This window comes from Kogia breviceps, chromosome 11, assembly GCF_026419965.1.
Source record: "Kogia breviceps isolate mKogBre1 chromosome 11, mKogBre1 haplotype 1, whole genome shotgun sequence".
Lineage (NCBI taxonomy): Eukaryota > Metazoa > Chordata > Mammalia > Artiodactyla > Physeteridae > Kogia > Kogia breviceps.
In genome coordinates, this window is record NC_081320.1 from 101,005,550 (window position 1) to 101,032,475 (window position 26,926).

The 26,926-nt window shown below is 40.1% G+C and overlaps 1 long non-coding RNA gene across 1 annotated transcript in view; it reads right to left on the bottom strand.

Moving 5' to 3' along the window:
- Positions 1-204: 204 nt before the first annotated feature.
- LOC136792102 (uncharacterized) overlaps positions 205-26,926 on the bottom strand; it is a 42,911-nt gene continuing 16,189 nt past the window's right edge. Inside the window, exon 3 of the long non-coding RNA XR_010835269.1 lies at positions 205-348. This is a non-coding gene — a long non-coding RNA (uncharacterized lncRNA). The remainder of the gene's footprint in view (positions 349-26,926) is intronic.

Below are 26,926 nucleotides of genomic sequence, written 5' to 3' on the forward strand. Positions count from 1 at the left end.
ACATAAGACTTGACAAGAAGTTCAATTTGAGTCAACATTGTGGAGAAACCTCACAGAACAGATAGCGTTATCTTAGATTCCCTTCCGAGTCAAGGACACAAACTGAAGGACGTGACAGCTCTTCTCTGTCTGGCAGTGGTGAGCTGGTCCGTGGATGGGAAAAAAAAAAAAAAAAAGCAGCCCTGGTTTGTCAATTTCCACCGAGTGAATACGCCCCCATGGCTGACTTCTGTGCCGTCGCTGAGGGGGAGAAGGTAAACCCATCAGCTTGTGCACACAGGCGTGGGCCAGCCCGAGTCCTCCACCGAACTGATGGGAGCTGTCGCAGCGCTTCTTCTTCTGTTGTGTCTAGTTAATGGACATTAAATTTGGAAAATCAGAATGATAACATAAAGAGTTTATGTATTTCCAGTAAAGTGGAGATGCTTCAAAACTATGTCACATAGGAATAGTTCAAAGAAGGGATGCTTGACCTAAAGGTAATAAAAATGTGTAACTTGAATTGCCATGAGTGTCTGGCCATGTCATAACCTCCAGGCACTTGATAGCTGCCTCCAAATATCTGAAGCTCTGATAAGGACAGTATCTCTGAAAATCCATTCTTTCTCACCTTCCAAAACACACACACACACACACACACACACACACACACACACACACACACACACACACACATCATTGCAATGTTCTGATTGAGCTTTTATAATCCAGCATAAATACTGCCTCCTCCATGGAGCCTTCTCCAGTTCCATTAACATCTTTCCTCTGATCCTCTGTTTTCCAAATGTGTCTTGCTTCCTACATCACTTTGTATGAAGTTTATTGTCTAATATCAGTCTCTCCTGCTAATATGAGCACTCTTTAAGGGCAGGGAACATGCCTTATTCATCATTATATTTCCTAACACATGATAGAGATTTCATACTTTTTGATTGGAGGAAATTTTGAGACAGATTTCAATTCAGTATAGATAGGAGTTCTTAATCATCGGAGATTTCCGATGTGGGAACACATTTCTTTGAGGAGAAGTGTGATGCTGGTGCCTATGGATGCCCAGGCATAAACCGGACACCCCATATGGCAGCTGAGCACTTAGCCTGGTGACCACAGGATGTCTTCCATCCTGCTCACGGAACAGCTTATCTGGACAAGCTCCCCTGGCTTTAATCATGAGTTCCACACCATTGACTGGATTTCGGTCCATTCACTGTACATCAGGAAACACACTTTAATATATTCCACATCGATGTTAAGGTATTCGCTTATATGTCCTGAAAGTTTTTTTTGTTTGTTTTTGTTTTTGTGGTACGCGGGCCTCACTGTTGTGGCCTCTCCCGTTGCGGAGCACAGGCTCCGGACGCGCAGGCTCAGCGGCCATGGCTCACGGGCCCAGCCGCTCCGCAGCATGTGGGATCTTCCCGGACCAGGGCTCGAACCTGCATCCCCTGCATCGGCAGACGGACTCTCAATCACTGCGCCACCAAGGAAGCCGTGTCCTGAAAGTTTTTAAGTTTTGCTTTTCACATTTCAATCCATAAATCCCTTGTCATTCACGGTGGTGTGGTGAGAAGTAGTAACTTAATTTCATTTAACTTCTGATTAGTGAGAGGGAAGGGTTCACTTGTTCAGGAATGAGCCCATTCAGGGGAGTTCGTCACCTTCCAAGCAGGATCTTTCTGTGTCAAATATCCTGCGAGAAGACTGAGGTGAGGGACAGGCTAGCGGCCCAGAATCGGCCTCGGGTCCCAAGGCAGGGATGCCAGCTCCGATGACACAGCGTGTTCCTTTCATAGCCAGAAGCTGGTCGTGATGGAGCCCTGTGCACCGCCCTGTGAGTGTGGCCAGTGGGGGATTTGTGTACCTGCAACCACTTCTGCTCTGTGGGATCTTCCCCTGATAAATGCTGTGTCCCCCTGGGGAGCACACCGTCATTTTCTTGATACATATAAACAACCAGTTTTTCCAGCACCACTTATTTAATTGAAATGGCAGCCATTCTCCACAGCTGTGTAATGCAACCTTTATCATACCAATATTTCATACACGCACCTGTCTGTGTTGTAGGCTGAATCATGTCCCATAAAAAGATAAGTTCAAGTCTAACCCCTGATGGCTGTGAGTATGACTTTGTTTGGAAATAGGATCAGGTGTAATAATATTAAGATGAGATCATACTGAAGTAAGGTGGGCCCTAATCCAATGACTGGTGCCCGGATCCGAAAAAGGAAATTAGACACAGAGACCCTCAGGGGAGAAGGTCACGTGACAATGAAGGCAGAGATCGGAGGGACACATCTAAGCCAAGGAATATCAGTGATTGCCAGCAAACTCCGGGAGCTGGGAGAGGCAAGGGGTATTCTTCCCTCGAGCCTTCAGAAGGAGCACAGCCCTGAAGACACCTTGATTTTGGACTTCTAGATCCCAGAACCGTAAGAAAATACATTTCTGTTGTTTTAAGCCCCCCAGCTTTTGGTACTTTGTTATGAGAATCCTAGGAAACTAAGACAGCCTGATTCTGAGCTCTGTATTCCATTCACCAGTCTATGTGTCTATTTTGATAATAATACAACACTTTCTTTTTTTCTTTTTTTTTTTTTTTTTTCACCATGACCAAGTAGGATTTATTCCTGAAATGCAAGTTTGGCTCAACATATACAAATCAATATGTGTGATAGACCACATTTACAGAATGAAGGTGAAAAACATGATCATGTCAATTAATACAGAAAAAACATCCGACAAAACTCAACACCCCTTCATGATAAAAATACTCAAAAAACTAGGAATAGGAGGAAACTACCTCAACATAGTAAAAACCATACATGAAAAATCCACAGCCAACATCATACTCAGTGGTGGAAGACTGAAAGCTCTTTCTAAGATCAACAACAAGACAAGAATGCCCACCCTTCACCACTCCCATTCAACACAGTAATGGAAGTCCTAGCCACAGCAATTAGGCAAGAAGTAGAACCTTTACATGATTCAAAACTTAAAAGGTACAAAAGAGCACAGAATGAAAATTCTCCCTTCCCTCTCCCAATTTTCCTCCCCAGAAGGAGCAGGAACTAGCAACTTCTTATATCTCCTTCCATATTACTCCAAATAATAAAAACATACCTCCCTCTCTTTTATTTTTTACTAAAATGACAGTATACTATACATACTGTTCTACACCTTGATTTTCCCCTTAACAATATATCTTCGATATCATTCCATATCAGTATTTAAAGAGGTTCCTCATTCACTTTTATGGCTATAGAATATCTCTTATAAAGTACTATAATTTAACAACGTTTTCCAAAAGGAAAAGGAAGCACTGCCAAAGACTCACAGGGACTTCCCTGGAGGTCCAGTAGTTAAGACTTTGATCTTCCACTGCAGGGGTCTTGGGTTTGATCCCTGGTCGGGGAACTAAGGGGAACCAAGATCCTGTGTGCCACGTGGCATGGCCAAAAAATTTTTAATTTTTTAAAAATTTAAAAAATAAAAAAGTACACCAGGGAAAAACAATTTATAGCAGAATAGCCAGGAAAATTCTAGGGGAAAAGTACAATAAGAGGGAGCTAATTTTACCAGACATTAAATAAATGGTATTATAAAAAATCCAGTAATTAAAACAATTACATATAAAACAAACATAGACAAAAAGTTAAATTGAAATAAAGAGCCCAGAAAAAGAAATATGTAAATGTAGGAATTTAATATATAATAAGACCATTATTTCAAGTAACACTTTCTTAATTACTGTGGATTTATAATCAATCATGATATCTGGAAGGGCAAGTTCCTCAACCTTATAATTCTTCAAACTTTTCTACCTACCCCCGGCCCTCTGCTCTTCTATGTGAATTTTAGCATCACTTTGTACAGGTCTTTGAAAAACTTGCTTTAGATTTTGATTGAATTCAGCGGAACTGCAAGACTCATTTGGAAAATATTAGTAAATTTAAGATCAAGTATTTTCTAGCTGTGAAAAGGGAATGACCCTCCACTGATTCAAATATTCAGTAAATGTCTTATAATTTTCTCTGTAAAGATTTTGCACATACTTGGTAGATTTATTCCTATAAATCTTGTTGACATTGTGAGTGGGATCTTGGTTATAGTGGTTATTATTAGTGTATAAAAGCGCTATTGATTTTTGTATCTTGATCTCATTCTCAGCAAATGTGCTAGATTCCCTTATGGCTGCAGACCAGCAGGTTATTTTGGATTTGTCCGGAGGCAATCTGATCCCTTACCTAAGACATCTTAGTCTCTCCATATCCAATTTTTATACTTCTTTTTTTTCTTTTCTTTAAACTTTAGTAGAAGGAGTGATAATTGGCAACCTTATATTATTTCTGACTTCGATGGGATGGATCTAAATTGCCACCGTTAATTATAAAATTTTGTACAGATCTTTATAAAAAAGGAACACACATTATTTGTTAGAAAAGTTTCTATTAAGAGCTTGCTAAGAACTTTTAAAAAAAAAATAATGAACATGTAGAACTTTATCAAGTAATTTTTCCATTTCTACTAATACCATAGCAGTTTTTACCTTTCAGTAGTTATTATGGTGAGTGTGTATTAACATTTATTAATGTTATTAAGTAAGCAAATCTGTAATGTCCAATCATCCTGGAATTACTGGGAAAATGTATAATTCTGTGTGCTTTCTTCATAGGTACAATTTTCTAACCCCTTAGTAAAACTGATGCCCTCCTCTGGGGCACCCTTAGGTCCTGCACATTTTTAATTTCTAACTCTTCCAATTAGAGGGCTGCTAAGAAACAAGTAAACAAATATTTAAAGCAACCTCTGGCTTTGTGAAATCAGAAATATTTGTCTCCGGAAAACCATGTACATTTCAGATAGTCCCAGTGGAATAAAAAAATACACTTACCATTATGTTGGTAAAATCTGTGTGAAACTTAAGGAGAAAAACACACACTCTTTTCTGAGAAATCAATAAAGTAGGTGCACACATCCCCCCTTCCCTTCAAAGGACTCACAAGAGCTGTTTATGACTGAGATGTCCTCAGAAACATAAAAAGTATTTTTTCCTCAGTTGAAATAAATTTATTCAGTTAAAATTGTCTTTTGAGCTCATGTAGTTTTATAAAACAATATATTTTTACTACATTAAAGAAAATGAAATCAAGTCCACCAGCAGTTACCTGCCCTGTGTGAAAGATGCAACATGTAGATATCTTTCTCCTTGAGGTGTTCAGACGTTTAAGAAGAAAAAGGGCCTTAAGGTGTTTGTTTGTTTGTTAAGTGATCACACCGTCACTGACTTGCTGCAGGTACTCAGAACTATAAGAATGCACTGAAGAAAAATACAGTCTGTGTCTGAGGATGACCAGAGGATGCCACATGGGCAGAGAGAAGAGCTCCAGGAGAGAAGGAAGCCGGAAGGAATAGAAGGGATTGGATGAGAGGAGTGAAAGGTCCTGGAAGAAAAAGCAACGATAGACCAGGATCAGTGACCGCAAGATGAAGGAAATTCAGTAACGCCTTCCCTGACGCCCTAAAATACACAACTGTATTTTGCACCTACAGCACTGCATATGTTTATTTTTTTCATTTTTATTTTATATTAGAGTTGATTCACAGTGTTGTGTTAGTTTCCGGGGTACAGCCAAGGGATTCGGTTATGCATATACGTGTATCTATTCTTTCTCAGATTCTCTTCCCATATAGGTTATTATAGAGCACTGAGTAGAGTTCCCTGTGCTCTACAGCAGGTCCTTGTTGATTATCTGTTTTATAGAGGGTCGTGTGTATCTGTTAATCCCAACCTCCTCATTTATCCCTCCCCCACCTTTCCCCTGTGGTAACCATAGGTTTGTTTTCTACGTCTGTGAGTCTGCACGTATTTCTAATAAGACTCTTTCCTAGTGTGTAGGTCAGTCTTTTATTTCCAGATTGTTTTCACCTCTAGATGGATGCCTTCCAAGGCCTTCCTACATGCAAATTCCGGCATCACAATTGGTACCTGGTAGGCTCCCAAAAACTATATATCTGAATGAAATGGTAAAAGAATAAACAAGCTATTATGTCTTAAAAGAGAATTTCCATATTTAAGTCAGCTTTGGAAAGACTTGTCCAGCTGTACGCAGACCTAGGATAAAAGGAAAACCCAGAAAGGGGAAAATTAGTTAGAAAGCTCTATACGTATCATAAATGTGGGTTGAGAAGATTAAGGTCTAGGATAGCAGCTAGTGGGATGGAGAAGGGATAAAACCAAGAAGTGCTGAAAGGGAGCATATGGTGCTCTGTGACTGATGGGGTCGGGGACAGGGCGGTTGGGTGAGAAGACGTCGCCTCAGCTCAGGCCGTGAGCAGCAAGGGGGATGCAGAACTGGAGGAAGAGGCGCCCACCCACCCGATGCTGTGTTTACCGGATTGGTTTTCTTTGCTGCAGAGTGCATTCTCACAAACTTTGCACTGAAACAACACAGCTCTTGTCTCCCAGCTTCAGGAGGTCAGAGGTCCAGGCAGCACGGAGCTGAGCTCTCCACACCAACATCTTACCAGGCAGCAATCATTTTACAAGGAAAAGAAAGCACCGTCTATTTCTTGTTGATGGTCCAGCATCAGTTAGACAAGCCTGGGAGAGCCGGGGAGGCAGGAAGAGGGGCGAGCAGTGATGCTCTGTTGGTCAGGGAGCCCGAGAAGTGGTTTCGTTTATTTCCAGAGACAGACGTTGTCACCTTCCCGCCTGGCCCTTTACCCCACTGCCAGGCAAGCAGCCTCCACACGCATCTTATTAGGTAATCGTGAAAAACTATTGATTTTATGACTCTTTGGTGAGTGCTGGTTAAACATCAGGATCCGTATTCAGTCTGTCATCCATTCTGTCAGGACCTCTTGTTGGCTCACCACAAACTCCTTCCAGGATACGGCCTCTTCTCTCCGACATCCCGCTCATCCCTACCCTCCCTCACTGAGATGACGGTGGCAGCCCCATTTCTGCCCTCCCCTCTGCAATGTCTATGCTCAGGACAGCTTTGAGGGCCAGCCTTCTAAGCCTGAGCTATGTCACACCACTGCTGGGCTCCAACCCTGCAGTGGCACCCAGGGCAGCCACTAATGCTAGGATCCTGATGAAGGCCCCATCCTGTTACCTCTCAGGCCTTCTCACCATCCTCTCTCCTTCAGCCACCCAGGCCTCTCGGCTGCTCCCAGACCCTGGGGGACGCTGATGCTCCCCAGATCTCCACGAGGCCAACGATCTCACTTCCCTGAGTCTATGCTCAGATGTCAGCTTCTGGATGGAGCCTAACCTGATACCCACTTTTAAAATTGCGGTTGGCTTTTCCCAAATATTCCCAATCCATACACCCTGTTTCACATTCTGCTTACGACTTTCTAGAAATTTACTTATTTGTTATACTTATATCCATTGTTTATTTTCCTTTCTTTCCCATCCCCTCTCTTCAGAGAACACACAAATTTGGGAAAGGAGAGAGGGAGATGTCTTTGCTTCACTGATATATTCCAAGTGCCTAGGACTGCACTGGGCATACAACAGATGCATAATACATGTTTGTTAAGTAAATAAATAAAACTACTTTGCGTGAATTAACCCGTTTAATTCTCACAACAGCCTAGTGAAATTGGTGCTATTACACGTGCATATTTTATAGACCAAAAAAAAGAACCTTAAAAAAAAAAAAAAAAAGGAACCTAGAGAAGTTTGACGTGTTTCCACCAGGAGCACACAGCTACTTAGTAACACATCGGAAATTCAGAACAGGGTCTGAGGACCTCCAGAGCTCAGAAGGACTTCCTACACTGGCCAGGTACTCTGAAGTCACACCTACAGAGCAGAAGCCTGCAGCAGACTGGAGATCAGGTGTCCTCTGACTCTTCTTTTCCTAATTTCAACAAGATGCAAAATGCAAAGCACCAGGCTCTTAGTAATAACACTCACTGAGTCAGGTCAATGGACTGTCATGTGGGCTGAGCACAGGAAGTGACTGTGGGACAGTGCTGGCCAAGGTCGTGTCCCTGCCCCATGGAACAACCAGCAATGCGCTGCCTTCATGAATTAGCTCAAATAAGGGGGCTTCCCGGGTTGCGCAGTGATTAAGAAGCTGCCTGCCAATGCAGGGGACGCAGGTTCGAGCCCTGGTCCGGGAAGATCCCACATGCCGCGGAGCAACTAAGCCCGTGAGCCGTGGCCACTGAGCCTGCACGTCTGGAGCCTGTGCTCCGCAACAAGAGAGGCCGCGACAGTGAGAGGCCCGCACACCGCGATGAAGAGTGGCCCCTGCTCGCCGCAATTAGAGAAAGCCCACACGCAGTAACGAAGACCCAAAGCAGCCAAAACAAAAAAGAAAAGAAGAAAAACATCAAGATGACCTATTGAATGAGCCAAAACAAATAGCACGATGCTGTTTAATGAAACGTAAACAAACAGACAAAAAGATGGTTCTCCTGTTTCTACCTTAGTATGGTTCTTTTCTGTAGACTCTCCTGTTTAAAAATAGAAATGCTCACAGTCATTGAATTGAAACATGGTGTGGCATCGGGTCAATATCCTTTAACAGATTCCATTGCACAGATAGGAAATACAAAACATATTCAAGCTAGAGGCACTTTCCAGAGCTCCCTGAAAGCATACATATTTTTCCTATTAAAAAGAGAGGAAGTTTTGTTATTATTTGAACAAAGTTAATTTATGAAAAGCAGCTGAAGTATCCGGTATGGATTTGTAAAGTCCGTATTTAATTAGGGCATTGTAAGTTCAGGTGTGTGCAGATCAAGCCGTTGTACATTGTTCAGTTTCATACAGAAAATAATATTACCAATTGTCATGTACAAACATTAAACTATCTTTTAACAAGGTATTGTGGCGTATCGATATTTGCTAATTTCAACTGGAGGTAAAAAGACATTTTTATCTCTTTAAAGTGCGAAAAAGGTTTTACATAAACCACCAAATGCCCTGGATCATTAACTTGCTTCTAGCAATTAAAAAAATTCCAAGCTCATCAACAAGAGCACTTGGTTAGAAATCACTCCCTTAAACTCTTTTGCTAACCAAACAAAACAAAGCATACCTGGCACATACTGCCCGCTATCTGCAGAGACCATGGGTGGCCCTTCTCCTCCGCCAACCAAGCCACTCAGAATCGGATGGTGACCCTGGGGCCACTTCTCAACGCTCCATATACTCTGGACCCAAATTTCCCAACTTTCTCCAGCATAAGGGCACCTTTGAAGCACCAAAAATTGCACATAAGCTCCACATAATAAGGCCTACATTATTGGCACCTATTGATTGAGAAAATAAATAATGACAAATAGTTATTGGCTCCGGTAATAATCTTGCCTGGTTTTATATTTTTTAATCACAAAGACACTCATGTACATTTACAAAAAGGAGACTGAGGTACAGGACTGTGTTTCTCCTACAGACCGTATCTATTGCACGGCAGATCCTCAGATTCTCACAGGAGCTCGTTGTTCACCAGCACCCCACCCAGAAGACCCCCAAGCCCACGGGGGACCTGCATCACAGGAAGGAATCGGAGACCTAGGAATCTAAGTGGAGTTGGAAGGCCTTCCTTTCCTCAAGTCCCTCCTCAAGCTGTTAGCAGCCACTCCTCTGTATGAGCAGGGCTAGATGTCTCCTGCATCTAGGAAAGCAAACTACAGATCCATCTACATTAGCAGAATTTCCTTGTTCCCTCTGTGGAACAATATCATGCATGAATCAAAGGGAATGATTGATATTGGAAAGTCTGACTACTTTGGAAGGCTCACAAGAGACACGATTTTGACTAGATTCCTTCAGTTGCCATAGACACTAGCTGCTTCCATACGTGAATGAGAGTCTTCCATAGGATATTTTCCCCCCAAAGCCCATTGTTGGTAGGAATGGGTCCAAGTGCGGACACAGGGGAATCAAGACCACATTTTCTCATGACCACATAAAAGATCAAGGAAATGGCTGGTGGTCAGTAGCATGCATTTTCTAGGCAAAAAAATAAGTCTACTCTTAGAAATACAGTCTAAAAAAATATATTTAGGGGCTTCCCTGGTGGTCCAGTGGTAAAGAATATGCCTTCCAATGCAGGGGACTTGGGTTCGATCCCTGGTTGGGGAACTAAGATCCCACATGCCGCGGGGCAACTAAGCCCACGTGCCACAACTACTGAGCTTGCGTGCCTCAACTAGAGAAGAGAATACCTACACACCACAACTAGAGAGAAGCCTGCGCGCTGCAACTAAGAGCCCACGCACTGCAACGAAAGATCCTGCATGCCGCAATGAAGAGCCCGCATGCCACAACTAAGACCCAACGCAGCCAAATAAATAAATAGATAGATAGATATAAAACTATTTTAAACATTTACTTCTACAGTGAATCCTGTAGAAAATAAGCTATTTTCCATGGATTTCCTGAACTGCATTTATAGATGAGAGGCAACTCTAAATAATCACCACCATGATATTCATTACAGACCAAAAACCAAAGATATTAATACAATACCTTCATAAATCACCACCCAGAGTTATTCCTGAGTTTAGGGCATACATCCTAGTATCAAAAAAGGAGGAGGGAAACACAGGAATAAAACACTGCAGGTTTTCTAAGGCAAGCTCACTCCAAAGACCATAATTAAGATAATTCAATGTTGATTTGCTGGTAGAAAAACTATACATCTTGACTATGTAACTTTTTGCCATGAAGCTAAAGGCAACTTAAATGTATCAAAAAGAAACAGGCAATATTTGATTTCATAAAATTTGTCTAGTAAAACTTTTACACTATTACACCTTTCCTTTTCTGTTCCTCTCTGTTATTTTCCCTGGAAGGTCAGCTGTTTTTAGAACAAAAGACACTCAAGACTATTGCTTGCAGTGTTTTGAAACAGAGTGGGAAGAAAGGGTTTGCGTGTGTGTGTGTGTGTGTGTGTGTGTGTGTGTGTGTGTGTGTGTAAGAGGGAGGGGGGAAGGAGGGAAGGAAGGAAAGAGAGAGTTTCAGAGTGGAAAAAATCAAAAGCCAGAGAGTATTCTCCTCAAAGATTCTTCTAAATATTCTTGGATATATTCCCAGCAATTCTGAGCTGTCTCCAGCTATGGAGCAATTAAGCTAATGCCATCATTTGGTTGTCCCTTTTGTTCCTGAAGCCTGTTCTTTAACACGTGTCTAAATAATTTAATTTATGGATGGGAGGCTGAGCAGGTTCCGTGAAAAGGGGGCAGGAATCCCATGAATCTTAATGTCTGTCACTTCACTATAAGTTCTTCCACATCAATAAGAGGGATTGGCCAGTCCTTTTTAAAAAGATCCACAGAAGTCAGTAGCCTACAGCTACTGATGATAACAGCTAGATTCGTTTGCATTAAATGCTTCCAGAAATGATGTGCAAAAGTGCTATTATTTCTGAATATCTGCAAGACAATTTTGAATAGCATTAACTCAGCTAAAACAAAGAGGAACAGACATTTTAATTTACATTATAATTTCACAGTGAATAAAGTTGAACCAGCTAGAAACAATGAAAAGACAAAAACCTTCCATAATTGTTAAATGTGGTTTTCATCGCTAGAATTTCTTCTTTAAGAGAACTGACATTTTATAAGGCCAGTGTCCTCATCCGTTTCTTAGAAAAAAGCATTGGAAAATAGAAAAACAATTTTTATTTCTAAGAAAATGTATTGAACACATATGTGTGCATGTCGCTGGGCCAGCCAACGTGGAGGTACGGAGGGAGGTGGTAGGAAGGTTTAAACAAGGAAGGAACTGAGAAGAGACCAGTGAAGGAGGAAAAACTGTGAATGATAGAAAAGTAAAGTTTAAATTTAACCACACGTTAACTGTGTAGAAGAGCTGTTCCCTATCATTAAATAGATACACACTAAAATCTCAATCAGGACATTTACAGAATTCTTTCTAATTAAACAAAGATGGATCTTAAAATGTTGTTTTAACTCATGTTAATGAGGGAAAGATATGCATTGATCAGCTTTCCTGAGCAAATCTAATTTAAAAATTCATTTATATGAGATCATAGAAGACCATCATCTTAAGCATCAAATGTTTTTATTCTAGAATATAGAAAGTGTTAGAAATTGGACACGTTTAGGAAAGACCCTATTTTGAACACTTCGAAAAATATCCATTTTATCAATTGATTATGTTAGGATTTCTTTCTCTGATTTTTAAGTGTTGGGGTTTTTTTTTCTAAGAAAAAAATAGAATGGAAGAAAAGAAAAGAAACAAAAGAAGAAAAGGAAAAAAATCAAAAGCTTAATTAAAGACTCAAAGTAGGTGGTGGTGGTAGCAAAGCTCTGAATCCCCCCAAATTACCACAGAAAAGCAGACAAATACCAGGATAATAAAACCCCAAATCCACAAAATGTACACTAAACTTAGGTGACAAGGCACCCCTAAGAGACCCTACAGAGCAGCAGATGGGCAAATCACCACGGCTACGTCAGCTAAGCTGTCACAAGCTGCAGGAGGAAGCAGGGGGTGGATGCTGACCTAAGCTGCTGCCAGGTGCTCATGGGAAAATCAGCGGCCAGACAAGGATGACAGAGGGACGAGGACTGGGCTTCGAAGACTCCAGTCCATGGGACGTGACCCTCCTCTACGAAGAGACCAGTGGGAGTAGAGTCCCAGCTGAACAGGACAAGGACAGTACAGACAAAGGAAAGAGAAAGCAGAGGTAAAAGAGAGTTGAAATCAGAGGGGGCAAGATCTCAAAATGGACACTATCATATTTATTTTTTTTTTTTTAAGTTGTAGTAAAATATACATAAAATTTACCATTTTCACCATTTTAAGCATAAAGTTCAGTAGCATTAAGCACATTCACATTGTTATACAACCGTCACCATCATCCATCCACAGAACTTTTCATCCTTCAAAACTGAACCTCTGCACCCATTAAATAATAACTTCCTAATTTCCACCTCCTCTCAGCCTCTGGCAACCACACTTCTACTTTCTGTCTCTATGAATTGGACTACTTTAAACACCTCATAAGAATGGCATCATACTGTATTCGTCCTCCTGTAACTCGCTTATTTCACTGAGCATAATGTCCTCACGGTCCACCCATGTTGTCGCATGTGTCAGAATTTCCTTCCTTTTTAAGGCTGTATAATATTCCTCTGTATGTATGTACCACATTTTGTTTACCTATTCAATTGAATCATATAATCCAGCAATTCCATTTCAGGTTTATAACCAAAAGAATTGACAACAGGGCCTGGAAGAGATATCTGTACACCCTTGTTCACAGCAGCCAAAAGGTGGAAGCAAACCAAGTGGTCACCACATTTTTTATCACTTCACACAAACGAACGAAAAGAGGGACCCCAGCACTGTGAGGCTATACAAGGTATCTTCAACTACATCTCCTTCCTAAAAGGACAGTAAAACTCACTTCCAATAACTTAATTATAAATACAGAAAAAAGAGTAGGAAAAAAATCCCTATAATGCTAACACTTATAAAGGCATGCCCACAAAACAGAGGAAAATACTAACCTAATGTTTCTAAGTGAAGTAAAAGAGTTTTTTTTTTTTAAATAGGAGCTACAAAAATGGCATAATTAATATTTAGGAAAAAACAAAAATGAGATGATTAGAGAAATGGAAGATTTGAGAAGAAAGGTAGAAGTGCTAAGGAAAGAGTTAAAAATGAAGGGTTTGTTTTTTTCAAAAACAAAGGCCAAAACAGAAGTAGCATAAGATTAAATAAAAACAATTGATATGTATTAAAATTTGGAAGATACAGAAAAAATTATGTTCTTAAGTAGTTAAAGGGTTTTTTTAAGTTGACAGAAAGTGAGAGCAATAGAAAAGAAACAAAGACACAACATGCTTGTAATAAGTCAATGAAAAAGAAGACCAAAGCAATGCAACAGAAGAAACAGAGTAAAGTGTTTCTAAAGTTTTGTGGTTTTTTAAAAGACAAAACTACATGTTAGAAGGGCACCCCGGTACCCGGGAAAATCAGACCATAAGGGATATCACAGAGAGATATTCCAGTAAAACTACTGTACTTTAATGAAGAAGAAATCCTCAGGGCCTCAGAGCAAAGGACCAAGTCATTTATAAAGGGAAAAACAAAAATTGTAATCAGACTTTTGATTGAATCACTTAATGACAGAAGACAGAATCACTTATCACTTAATGACACTTAATGACAGGAGACCGTGGAGAAGATAAGTTATATCCAAGGAAAGAAAATATGAGTCAAACGGACCTTACATATAAAGGAGATACTAAACTATGGTCAACATACAGAAACTCAGAAAATAAATATTGCCATAAACTTCTCATCTGTAATCTACTAGAGAACAAGCTTTAAACAACAGAGGGAAAGGATGTATAAAGCATAAAGACTGGTAGTCAGTGGCGACTTTGCAAATACTTGTCCAAACATTACATTATGATCATGCACTACATGGTATAGTATGGAAGGGGTCTATCCTCTGACAAGATAGATACAGTGCAACCATCAAATGCTGAAAGAGTGAGAATATATAAAAAGTAACAGCTCACAGAGGTGCTACAGAAATTAACAGGGTGACTGAAGACTGATGTTAAATTAGATGTTAGGGAAGAGAGAGAAATGTTAAAGGATGTTAGATGGTAGGAAAGAGGAAAGAGAGAGAAGAGATTAATAGATAATTTCACTATTGTTCACAGTAGGAAACAGATAGAGAATAGACAAATAAGAGGGACCTAGAGTTTTACATAAAGGTATTATTATAAAGATAACCATTTTTTAAAATGCAAGCCTATCTGAACGGCAAAGGCATTGGGGGAAAAAAGGAGAGAAAAGGGATAGAAAAAAAGTCACCAGAGGAACCTATAGTGGCCAATTATGTGAATAAAAATATACTTAGTACATATTCAACATAAAACCATATGAGAGAACTAAAACAACCACAACGAACGTATAAATAAATGTAAGTGGGTTTAATTCATTTCCTGAAAGGTGTCAAGGAAACATTGTTGTATCAAATCACAAAAGGCTGATTTGCGGGGCTTCCCTGGTGGCGTAGTGGTTGAGAGTCCGCCTGCCGACGCAGGGGACGCGGGTTCGTGCCCCGGTCCGGGAGGATCCCACGTGCCGCGGAGCGGCTGGGCCCGTGAGCCATGGCCGCTGCGCCTGCGCGTCCGGAGCCTGTGCTCTGCAACGGGAGAGGCCGCGACAGTGAGAGGCCCGCGTACCGCAAAAAAAAAAAAAACGTTTGATTTGGGTAGCAGTTTGGAGCCAAAAATCATCTACACTATCCCTTTCAGCTAAAACAAAAGATGAATTTTCTGAAATCCAACAGATGATATTTAAAAACCATATGCCGCACAATGGTGTTACAGATGAATTATTGCTATAGAAAGAAGTTTATGGAAAACAGCTATTTTTCTTAAAACATCAGATTAAAAGAGTACACACAAAACATCTCACTCTCCCCACCCTAGGTTCTCCCATGCTTGTACCCAGGCAATTACTTATCTTTTCCTTTACACACTTTTCCGATCTCAGTTAACTTTCTACTAAACTCTGGGACCTTCTGATTGTGAATATTTCTTGGCCACCAGGCTCTTTATATCATGTCATTCTCTCCTTTTGCCTCCTCCTTACTTGAGCTCTAGATGGATAAACCCAGATTTCATTAAAAATCTGCAGTCCTATAGACTATTGACTCTCTGAGGCAACATTTGGCTTGTAAGGAAGGGGTGTGTGTGTGTGTGTGTGTGTGTGTGTGTGTGTGTGTGTGTGTGTGTGTGTGTGTGTGTGTGTGTGTGTTCTGTGAATATTCTGCACATCATTTAGGGATAAAACTTATTCTACTACCGTGATGATGCTGGCCCTAAAACATATGAGACATTTCTACATGCTTTATGGCTAACATCACCATAATGTTCGAATAAGAAAATAAATTTTATTATTCTTAGAATTTATAAGATTATGGTAGAAAACTAAATTAAGAAATTTCTGCAATAGCTCATTACTTGTTAGAAATCTAGTAAAAATTAAGAGAGTACAAGTCAAGAATATCTCCTTCTTACTTATGTCATTGCCCAAAAACTTGACTCAATATAGAATCAATTACATTGAACGGATACACTTCTTGTGCCATTTTGAATCACTTAGCAATATAGATGTTTAATTATATAATTAGATTTTGAACTCAAGTGCCACTGAAGATTAACTTAATTGCAAAATAAAATTATAAAAAGAAAACAAGTTTCTAAGGGTAGGCTTGGCTTTATAAAAGTCATTTTTCAAACAATGTGGGGAAAGATATTGAGCATTTCAAATAGAATTAAATACAAAATAGAAAAATTGTTTAAAAATATATACATGGATCAAATTTATAAATCACTTTAATATGGAACACTAATTATGTAGAATTATATTAATAAGCTATTTAAAAAGTAGAAGATAATACTGTAAAATATTAATATAAGCTAAAGCAAAAAGGGGGTAAACTCAAATGGATAAAATAGTAGTAAGTATAGCATTTGGAACGATTCCTAAAGTGAGAATTTACATGAAGCTTAAGTTGTGGTTGTTTTATTCTGTAATCTTAATATAAATTCAAATCTAAACTTAAACCGAGGTTATATTCAAACCTTGTTGGCACACGTGATTAATCACTTTCTCCAAGGTAAACATTCTTTCTGGGACTCCATACTTCCCTAACTTATGTGGATATACTTCTTAATGTGATAAGAATAGGAGAAATAAATATTAGAATGTGAGAAAAAATATGTAACTTACAAGCTCTAGCTCCAAAAAACAAAGAGTAGCTAAAACTGAAAACTAGATAAGTGTAAAATTTGGTACAACAGTCATTTACAAGGCAAGCACACATTTTTTTCTTTATTACAGGTATAACCCAATGGAAAGTATTATTGGAATTACATCATTTGTGCTATTTATTAATACATACATACATGTACACACATGTATGTTTATGAGAATACATTTGTATAAAGAGAGAGCTGTATACACATATATGTATATTAGAATAAAATTATATATATGCATATATACTTATAAAGTAATAAGCATATATATACATATATGCCTGTATATGTGCTCATATATGTACATACACATATATGCAAACATGAGTATACAAAAATAGCCTTAATAAAAGGTGTGTGACCTCCTATAAAACTTCATAATCTAATTAGTATATTCAACATAAGACATGAAGGTTGAAAGCTACAGCATGTTTCTCAATAGAGTGGCTTATGTACAATTATGTGCATTTTTTCAAATTAAATGATATATAATATATTTTTAACGACATTCTCACCAAATTTTTGTTTCATATATATTTATTTTAGAGAGAATCAAAATAATAACTTTAAAATACAGAGAGAGAAATGAAAAGTGGGATACTTTTAAATGTTGTAAATGAATTGTAGCTAAGATAGCTATAACCTTTTGCCTCAGCCAATGAGACACTAATTTCAACAACAAATAAATGACTTATCTAATGTCTATTATGTGTTAGATATCTTTGCAATACTGTTTCTAATTTTAATGTGCATACTCACACATGCATACACACATGTATATATGCATATGTGTATACACACATAATTAATATATGGGTTGGCTAAACTCTTCAGAAGAAAGATTAGCATAACTGAAAGCATCTGGACAGCATAATTTATACACACAGCAAATTATAGAAGAGAGACATTTCTCAGTTTCAAATCCACTGAAAATGGTGAAAGTTAATGGGAAATAACAGTTGTTTCTGCACAAAAAGACAAAGTAAAAGCAGAACTCCAGCATGACCTGAAATCAGATATAATGAAGATTCCCACATGTGATGCATTTCTAGAGAACACATTCACATTCACATTCACAAGGGAAGTGTTTTTTGAAAATCCAACAGATAAAATAGCCACATAAAGAGAACAGTTAATGCCAGAAATAAATGCAGTGGCTAAATCAATAGCACTACTAGTTAAATACCTGAATAATCCAGGTTACCCTGATAAGCTAGTAATAACAAAGGAGTGCTTCCACTCACCTCCCGCTGACCTCCCCACTGGTCCCCTGCTCTCCATCCCTCCCCACACCTCCTTCACCAACTCCCCCCAAGACAGCTCCAGCCTATTGGAAACCAGTTGTTTATTTCTCAACCTCTTGTGTGGTTGTATTTTTCATTTGAATCATGTAATAGATAAAAGTGGGACCCAAACCAAAGAACTAGGCCCACAAGGAGTAATTTATATGAAGGATTTAGTGAATGTTTTGTGAAGTCTCATTTTGAAAAAGAAAGTGGAAAAATAAATCTCTATAAATTGAGAGATCCAAGAAAAAACAGATTTCTCCCCCAAACTCTGTAATGTCTCATTCCACTTTAAAAGAAAGTCACTGAACATTAGAGACAATGCATATGAGTGTAGTTAAAAGGAGAAAAGAGTCAAAATGGTCAATTATCAGATCCATACTCAAGAAAGCTGGCTTTGGCTCTACATCAAGGAATTGGCTAATATATTATATTTTAATTTGATTTAAAGTACAGTAAAATGTTAATTTATTGTGTATCTTTTTTTATGAAGTCTCATAAATCATGACTTTCTTAACTAATCTATTTTTTTTTTTTTTTTTTTTTTTTTTTTTTTTTTTTTTTTTTTTTTTTTGTGGTACGCGGGCCTCTCACTGTTGTGGCCTCGTTGCGGAGCACAGGCTCCGGACGCGCAGGCTCAGCGGCCATGGCTCACGGGCCCAGCCGCTCCGCGGCATGTGGGATCTTCCCGGACCGGGGCACGAACCCGTATCCCCTGCATCGGCAGGCGGATTCTCAACCACTGCGCCACCAGGGAAGCCCCTATTATTTGTTTTTAACAGCATTGGTAATATTTTCTGTTTTTTTATCTCCTTCACTGTAGTTTTTTCTTTTTACTGAGTTTATATAATTCACTGGGCAGTGTTAAGCTGTTATATAATGTCATATTAGTGGGCTAGGGCTGCCATAACAAAGTTCCACAGCCTGGGTAGTTTAAACAACAGAAATTTATTCTCTCCCAGTTCTGAAGGCTGGAAGTCCAGATCAAGGTGTCTCAGGTTTGGTTCTTTCTGAGGGCTATAAGGGAGGGTCTTTCAGGCCTCTCTCCTTGACTTATATAGATGATAGTCTTCTCTCTGTGCAAGTCTGTCTCTGTTTCCAAATTTCTTCTTTTTATAAGGGCTCCAATCATTGGATTCAGGGCCCATCCTAATGATTCTCATTTTAACTTGATTACCTATTTAAAGACCCTGTCTCCAAATAAGGTCACTTTTTGAGGTACTGGGGGTTATGACTTCAACCTTTTATGGCAGACACAATTCAACCCATAATAAATGTCTTTTCATGCTCAGATCAATCTTGAGAAATAAGTATTACTATCCACCAAATGAAGGCATTGACTGAGGAATTGGAGCAATTTATCCACAGTAGGTGGAGAAGCAAACTCAAAATGTCAAATAAAGACCATGTTCTTAATCGTGACAAATACAGCACAAGCTTCAACTTGGAAACGTCTTCTTTACTGGGGAAACACACACACACACACACACACACACACACACACACACACGCCCCTCACGTGCCATCCTAGAAGTACAAAGAGAGACCTTAAGTGGACTTTCTGAATTAGAGGATATTGGAGTGGGAGAAACCTACTTAAACGTTGCATTTCAGTTATTCTTTCATCCGGGGATTCTCACCTCTAGCTGCTCGTGAGAATTATCCACAAAGCATTTAAAATTTCCCGATGCCCAGAACCCTTGGCCGACCAGATGGTTTTTTAAACTCCTCAGGTGTTTCTAATATTCAGCCAGCATTGAGAACACCATATTATTAATAAGGATTGTGAGATTTTCTTTCCAGATTGAATATAAAGAATTACCAAAAAAAAAAAAAAGACCAAACCGAAACTCATGCTAGTTATGAATAAAAAATAAAAACTACTATCCACTGAGGGGGAAAAATTTAATTACTGAGCACATCTTATATATCAAGTTCCATGCTGAGAACACTGCTGTTTCTTTTTTCATAAGGAAAAAATATTTGTTGGCAATAAAATGTGCTTCTCTAATACTCTGTGACAAATTAGTCATGTGACCTGGGGCCGTTCCATAAACACGCTGATATTTTCATTTCTCCTCAGTGGAAGGAAATATAAAATCTACCATTTTTATCTCTCAGGAACACATGAAAAATGATTAAGACAAGGTAAAGGACAGCATTGTACAGGCCCAAGGCATTCTACAAAACAATTATTAACAACAGAATTGTCATTGCTGTTATCCAATGGACTGCTGTATTATTTAGCACGCTTCAAGCTTCTTCATGCTACTTATCCTTGAAAATTAGCAGTATTAAAAAAAAAAGAAAAGGAAGATAATTATTAATAAGAAAAGTGACCCTACAGCATTCATATTTTTAAATGAAGCTAGTAAATATACTGGCTTTTTCTATAAAATATAGAATCTGTTGAAACACATTATACCTGCATACTCCTCAAAATCTACTGATTAAAGTTGAAAGAATTTAGCTCCTGATGAAAAAATGCAAAATCCAGAGCAAAAGAGGAAAGTTATCGGGAAGGCAGAATATGCAAAATGAAAAACAGGAAAGAAATTGACATTCATTAAGGTCAAATAGGCAGCCCTGTCCTGGGCACTTAACATTTAATTTCCCCAACCGTTATAAAATGCTATACATTTCCCCTTCTTCTGTAGACTTTTCATAGATTTGAAGGCCTCGGGCCCATTCGTGACCTCTCAATTCAATCCTGCTGGATGCCAGGAGCCTGCATGATACAGGCGATGAAATTCCATAAACCGAAAGCTGTCGTTAGAACCACAGCCAAGCCTGCGGTGGCCTGGGAGCAGCGTGGCCGATAAAAGGGAAGACTGGGAGACCACAAAACCAGCCATGAGAGCACCCACCTTACCTCACTCCCTCCGGCTGCTTGTGCGCTGTTCTGTGTATGTATTCACATCCCTAATGTGTGCTCCGGCATTAGTGCGTCCTCCTGATAACAGAACCTACGTATGAGTTAATGGATGGAAACAACTTGGAGGATGCATTACCTCCCTCTGCCAAGAGGACTTTACGGCAGATCCGATCCAGAATACTTTGGTGAGCAGCACATATAACTCTAAGGCACTGTGTAATAGCACGTCTCGTGTCATGAGCAAGTTTGAGAATCTCCCGGAAAATAGGACTTGCCAACGAGAACAAAATGAACATTTATACACGGACTGGAAATATTTTTCAAGCCGCATTTGGGGATGCATTGACCTGAACACACCTGTGGCAGCTGCCTGCTTGTTCACAGCCTCTCTTGTGCATTCCAGAGAGTCCCAGTGGCACTTGGTGTGTCATCTGCCCAACTATAAGATGACATTCACATGCTGCTCTTACAACCAAAGCTGAGACGCAAGCAGAAGTGCAACTCTGGGAAAGTTCCGTGAAAAAGCTATATACTCTTGCATCTGTCTTTTACTTCCTTCCCTTCTTGTCTGGAAAAGCCCCCTCAGATACGATGACATTACGGTGGCCCTAAAGAATTCCTAGGAAAGAGGGCTGCAGGTAGAGGAAAGAGTCTGGGGTCCTCTGTGCTTGGCATGTTTGAGGACCAAGGAGACCAGTGTAGTCTGAGTCGCTGGGTAAGAAGGATGGTGTCAACGAAGTCAAGGTGGGGACCGGGGGCACATCTTATAGGGCCTCACAGCCCATGAGAAGGGCTTTGGGTTTCACTCAGAGTGAGATGCGAAACCATGGTAGGGTCCCAAACAGAGATGAGACTTGATTTATGTTTTAAAGGATCGTTCTCTTTCTTGTGTCGTTAATAAATCATAAAATGGCAGGAGAGAGCTTCATTTTGAGACAGTTATTACAATCTACGTGTACTGGAATTAATGTATATAAAATGTCAAACATTAAAATGAAGTACCCTACACACATATACATACAATATACAAAAGCAAAATGAACTTTGAGATATAAATATTCCTTAGAAATCTAAGTCTAAATCCCAGGTCCCCCTCTTGCTCCTTCACTTACAGATAAGGACAAGTCAAGGAAGAAATTGAACAGATGGGTCTAGAACTAGAACTAGGGTCACAGAAAGTTGGCCTAAGGAAGATGGTGTGATAACTGACTTGCTGAAACAGTGCCTCTAATTGTTAATATTTAAATGCACTGAGGCAGGAAATGCACTTCAGTTTACCATAAAGTCCACCATTCCTTAAAGTCTCATATTCAGGTGACTAGATGGATAGATGAGTACATGATAGAGCGAGAGAGAGAGAGAGAGAGAGAGAGAGAGAGAGAGATAATAGACAGATAATTGATAGAGAGATAGAAGATAAGAGAGATAGATACATAAATGATAGACACATAGATAATTGATAGATGATAGATAAATAGATATGATAGATAGATCATAGATATAGATAGATAAATTGATAGGTAGATAATAGATAGATAGAGATCATTGATAGATAATAGATAATTGATAGATAATAGATATAGATAGATAAATTGATAGGTAGATAATAAATAATAGATAGAGATAGAAAATTGACAGATAATAGATAGATAGGTATAGATAGATAATAGATAGATAGATAGCTATGGATGGATGATAGATAACAGATGTGATAGATAATAAGTTGTCCCTGGTCTCTGTAGTTAAATACCTAAGTTCCATGACTGCAAAACCTTTTCTTTTTAATAGGAGCAACTACTTTCATTTAACCCATGACATTAACTGAAATTCATCACCATCTCCGGCACCCACGAACACCTCAACATCAAGTTCTTCAACCTCGGCTTGATTATCTTCACAAACAAAGGGCTCCCTGATGGACTAGACTGGAAGTCCATTTGCAGCCAACTCTAGATGGTTGGAAACAACCCCAACATTGAGCCAGCTTTTATTCCCTGTAGCTTTTTTTCACTCATTCACCTCACTTCTACCCTCCAACAGCCACGCCTCTGAATCCCAGTCCTACATGACATTCCTTCAAGTAGTTGAAGTCGGCGTTCCCTTCCTTAGTCTCCTTTGTTGCAAAATAGATATTTCCAGTTTTTATAAACATTCTTTGCAAGACTTAATGTTGAGACTTTTCTACATGCTGGTTACTCTTCTTCTAATGGGTCACATGTTTTCAGGTGACATTGAGAATTGGCCATAGGTTTCTTAGAATGTAATGGGACAACTGTACAGTAAAAGGGGACTAGTTATTTAGTTCAAGCAATATTTACAGTTCTCAAGGTCCCGCTGGGCAAAATCCATGACACATTCAGGCAGAGTAATTAGAGGAGCGTTTAATACAGGGACCAGTTCACAGGTAAATGCAAGGGTTAGTCCAATTAATAAGAAGTAATGCAGTTTCTCAGGGCAAGCAACAGAAGAAGGCGAAGACTGTCTCCAAGTGTGAAGGATCCGGCGAAGGTGGCTACGGGAGAAGGCAGCCTGCCGGAAGTAGCAACACACCAGCAGAAACAGAAGCAGGGGAATAAGTTCTCCTACTTCGCTCACCTCCTGGTCTCTGGGCTCCCATCAGGAGCCCCTGCTGCTTGAACATAACTGGAACTCACACAGCAAGAGTGCAGGACGATGCAGGATATATGGGACACGGAGAAGAGGAAAAGTTGGTGGAGCATGAATCTAGACAAGAAAATGGAAGCTCTACGATACGAGCTCGCATCAACTGCTAGAACAGCGGGGACACTGGGTAAATCTTTCCAACGATGGGCAGAAGATGGTATTCTGCTCTCTGGGCGGTAAACCAGGAGTGTGGGCTTTGCGCGTGGCCAGCTCTCGATGTGCTGCTGTGCAGAGGTCATCGAGGGAGGCGCGCACACTTTCTGGGTGGGTTGTGTGCTTCCACACAGCCTGTTGGGGCTGAGCAGGAAGTGCTGGGGTGAGCGGGGCCCAGGCAGCCAGACACGAGGCAGGACAGCCTGGTCTATGGTGGCGCCACAGAAGAGATCAGGGAGAACGCCACGGAAAAGACCACAGACGCAGGATTTATAGGCCTTCGTCACTGCACGTGGGAAGGAAGCAGGAGAAAGCACCCAGGGCGCTCGCTGTGGTTTCAAGCCTGGTGACCGTGAGACAATTTCTGTGACGGTGCCAGGCACAGACACTCAAACGAGGAGGCGCTTTGCGAGGACGAAAAGTCAGGCGCTGTGCCTGCATCACTACGCTTACTTCCATCTTAGCTTCAATCGAAAGGGCTCTGGTACCCACTGAGAAATGCGCTGAAAGCAGAGTAATGAATAAATGCTCCTTTGGTCCCCAGCGTACCCAGAGATAATCAACGATCTAGACACTCTCTTCAAAGCCAGTGAGCGCGGATCTTCAGGCTCCTGCCCACTGTCAGCAATGCCCCTCGTTTGGACAGAAGCTTTTGCTCCACTGGCACCTCTGAAAAGCAATGCAAACTGAGGTATTTCCATCCGTCTGCCAGATAACCCTCTGTGCACCTGTTTGGAAGCCAGGTGGCTTCAGAAGTAATAAGAACCCTAACTGCTTCCCATGCCAATGCGATCTCTAAGCCTCCTGGAAAGAAAAGTCTCCCAAAGTCACTGATTAGTAGCAAGTGCTGGGAACACAGTTAAAGGCTGAGACACCCAGGGGTTAAAACAGAGCAGCAGGGCCTAATGGGAAGAAAACTGGACTGGGACACACACATGTTCTTTCAAACTCTCTAATTAACTTGCTGTGTGACCTCGGGCAAATCTTTGCATCTCTCCCCACTTGCGACCCTCCCACTGTCCCAAGGAGAGACAATGGTATTTACCAACTCCCTGTCTCCCTGCAGTTTTGCAAAGATTAACAAGGTACAATTTGTAAAGTGCCTTGAGCCCTACTGCAGTGCCACAGGAAATAAAGTTTACCTATTTAAATCCATGCACACTCAAAATGCATTTCCTGTGGTCTTGTAGTTTATACGACTGTACCTGCACCCCTGACTTTACATAAAATGCTCTCACACACGCATGAGTAGTTTATCCATTAAGTCCTTTCTTTCCCCACCAACTGTGATTTCTCTGGCCTGCTTAATTAGCTAAACCTTCATGAATGCATCATTCTCAGGCTGTTTTCTTTATTAAACATGCTAAAATCAATGGTTTTCCGACAAGTTAAAAAAAAAGACTTTTTAAATGTGGGGGAAAAAATAAAGAATGAAATAAAAGCTGTTTGAAATAAAGGCTCTTTTTTTCCCCATTGCTCAATACTTTATATAGCCGAAACTTACATTTAAGTAATTGGCAAACACTTGTTCCAGTTCTTGTGGGTTAGACAAATCCCTAGCTCTTCTTGCCATGGTTCTTTTCTTTTTCTTGTCTTTTTATTTTTAATGTACTATGCTACAGACAAAGATTCGTATAGCAGAAAGGAGCTGCGTTTTCCTCAATTTTTCTCAACAAGGGAATACAAATGTCACCCAACTGCAATAATAAAATACTTACAAAAGACAATCTGCAACTGAGATCTTCAAAAGCTAAATTGTTCATAATGAAAAGCAAATGATGGAAGGAAGGAAGGGATGGCAGAAAGAAGGAAAGAAAGAAGGAAGGAAGGACCAATGTTAATTTTATTGGAACACGCATTCAGGTCTACCAGTTCTCCCAGGAGCAAATGCCAGCACAGTTCAGATCATACAAACCTCAACCGTCGGCACAAGCTTCTCTTTGCCTATAGGGCAGCTACATGAGATCTCCACATAATCACTGTCAATTAAAAGCAATAGCACAGGGAACTCTGCTCAATGTTATGCAGCAGCCTGGATGGGAGGGGAGTTTGGGGGAGAATGGATACATGTATTGAATATATGTATGGCCGAGTCACTTTGCTATGCATCTGAAACTATCACAACACTGTTAATTGGTTATACTTCAATATAAAATAAAAAGATTTAAAAAAAAAAAAAAAAAAAGCAAGTGAGATCCACTGGCCAAAACTTGGCTGAGCTGCCATTTCTTGTGAGCAGCCCAGCTGCCACTGTTGGCTTTAACTGACGCCATTATAACCACCCACAAGTCCGTCGTGGCTGTACTTTGTCCAGGGCCACCACACTGTCGGCATTGCACATACGGTCCCTGCTGAACCAGAAAATTGGGTCCCCCAGATGGATTCTGACAAGGAGTTGAAAGATGGATCCAGCGAATTTCAGTGACCTCCCTTTCATCAGAAAGTCTGATGACCATAGAAGATGCATGTTGTAGAGATGCTGTTTAATGAGCCCACTTCATTTGTGAAATGTCATTCACTCTGTGTGTGTGTGTGTGGTCCCGCCTGGCACCCTTCTCCGTGTGGCTCAGCAAAGTGAACACCTATCATTGGCTGAGAGAGGAAGGGGGAAAAGAGAGAAAAGGAAAGCTGCATCTTAGAATGCTCAGCCTGATACATCTTCTAAACACTTGGAGATGATTTGCTTGTAAGCCTCTCGACACAGCTGTGTAAGTTAGGGTTAAATCTGAAGGAAAAGACACTGTACCTTCAGCTCTGCAATCAGAATTCAAATGAGATTGGAGCAGAAAGTATAATAAAGATTATTTTGTCACAAATTCCTGGTGATTTCTTTTTCATGGTTAAGGGAGGTTAAGATTGACTGATGCTGATGGAATGTAAGGATCTCCTATCTGTTCTTGGACTTATGGCACTCAGAAGGAAAGAAGTGTCTACATAGGAGCGTTCCCTCTGTAAAAAGAACAATTATATAGAGTGAAGTTAAAGAGAGAATTACAAGATACCAGAGAAATGCACTGCAACATTCTTACATCATTCTTTTCTTTTCTCCATTGTAACTTTTTCACTTTGACTTTTTCCTAACTATAATATCTCTACCAATATACTTTATAAAAATAGATAAAATTGGGAGACGGATTTTAAGTTTTGTCAAGTGAAGAGGTCA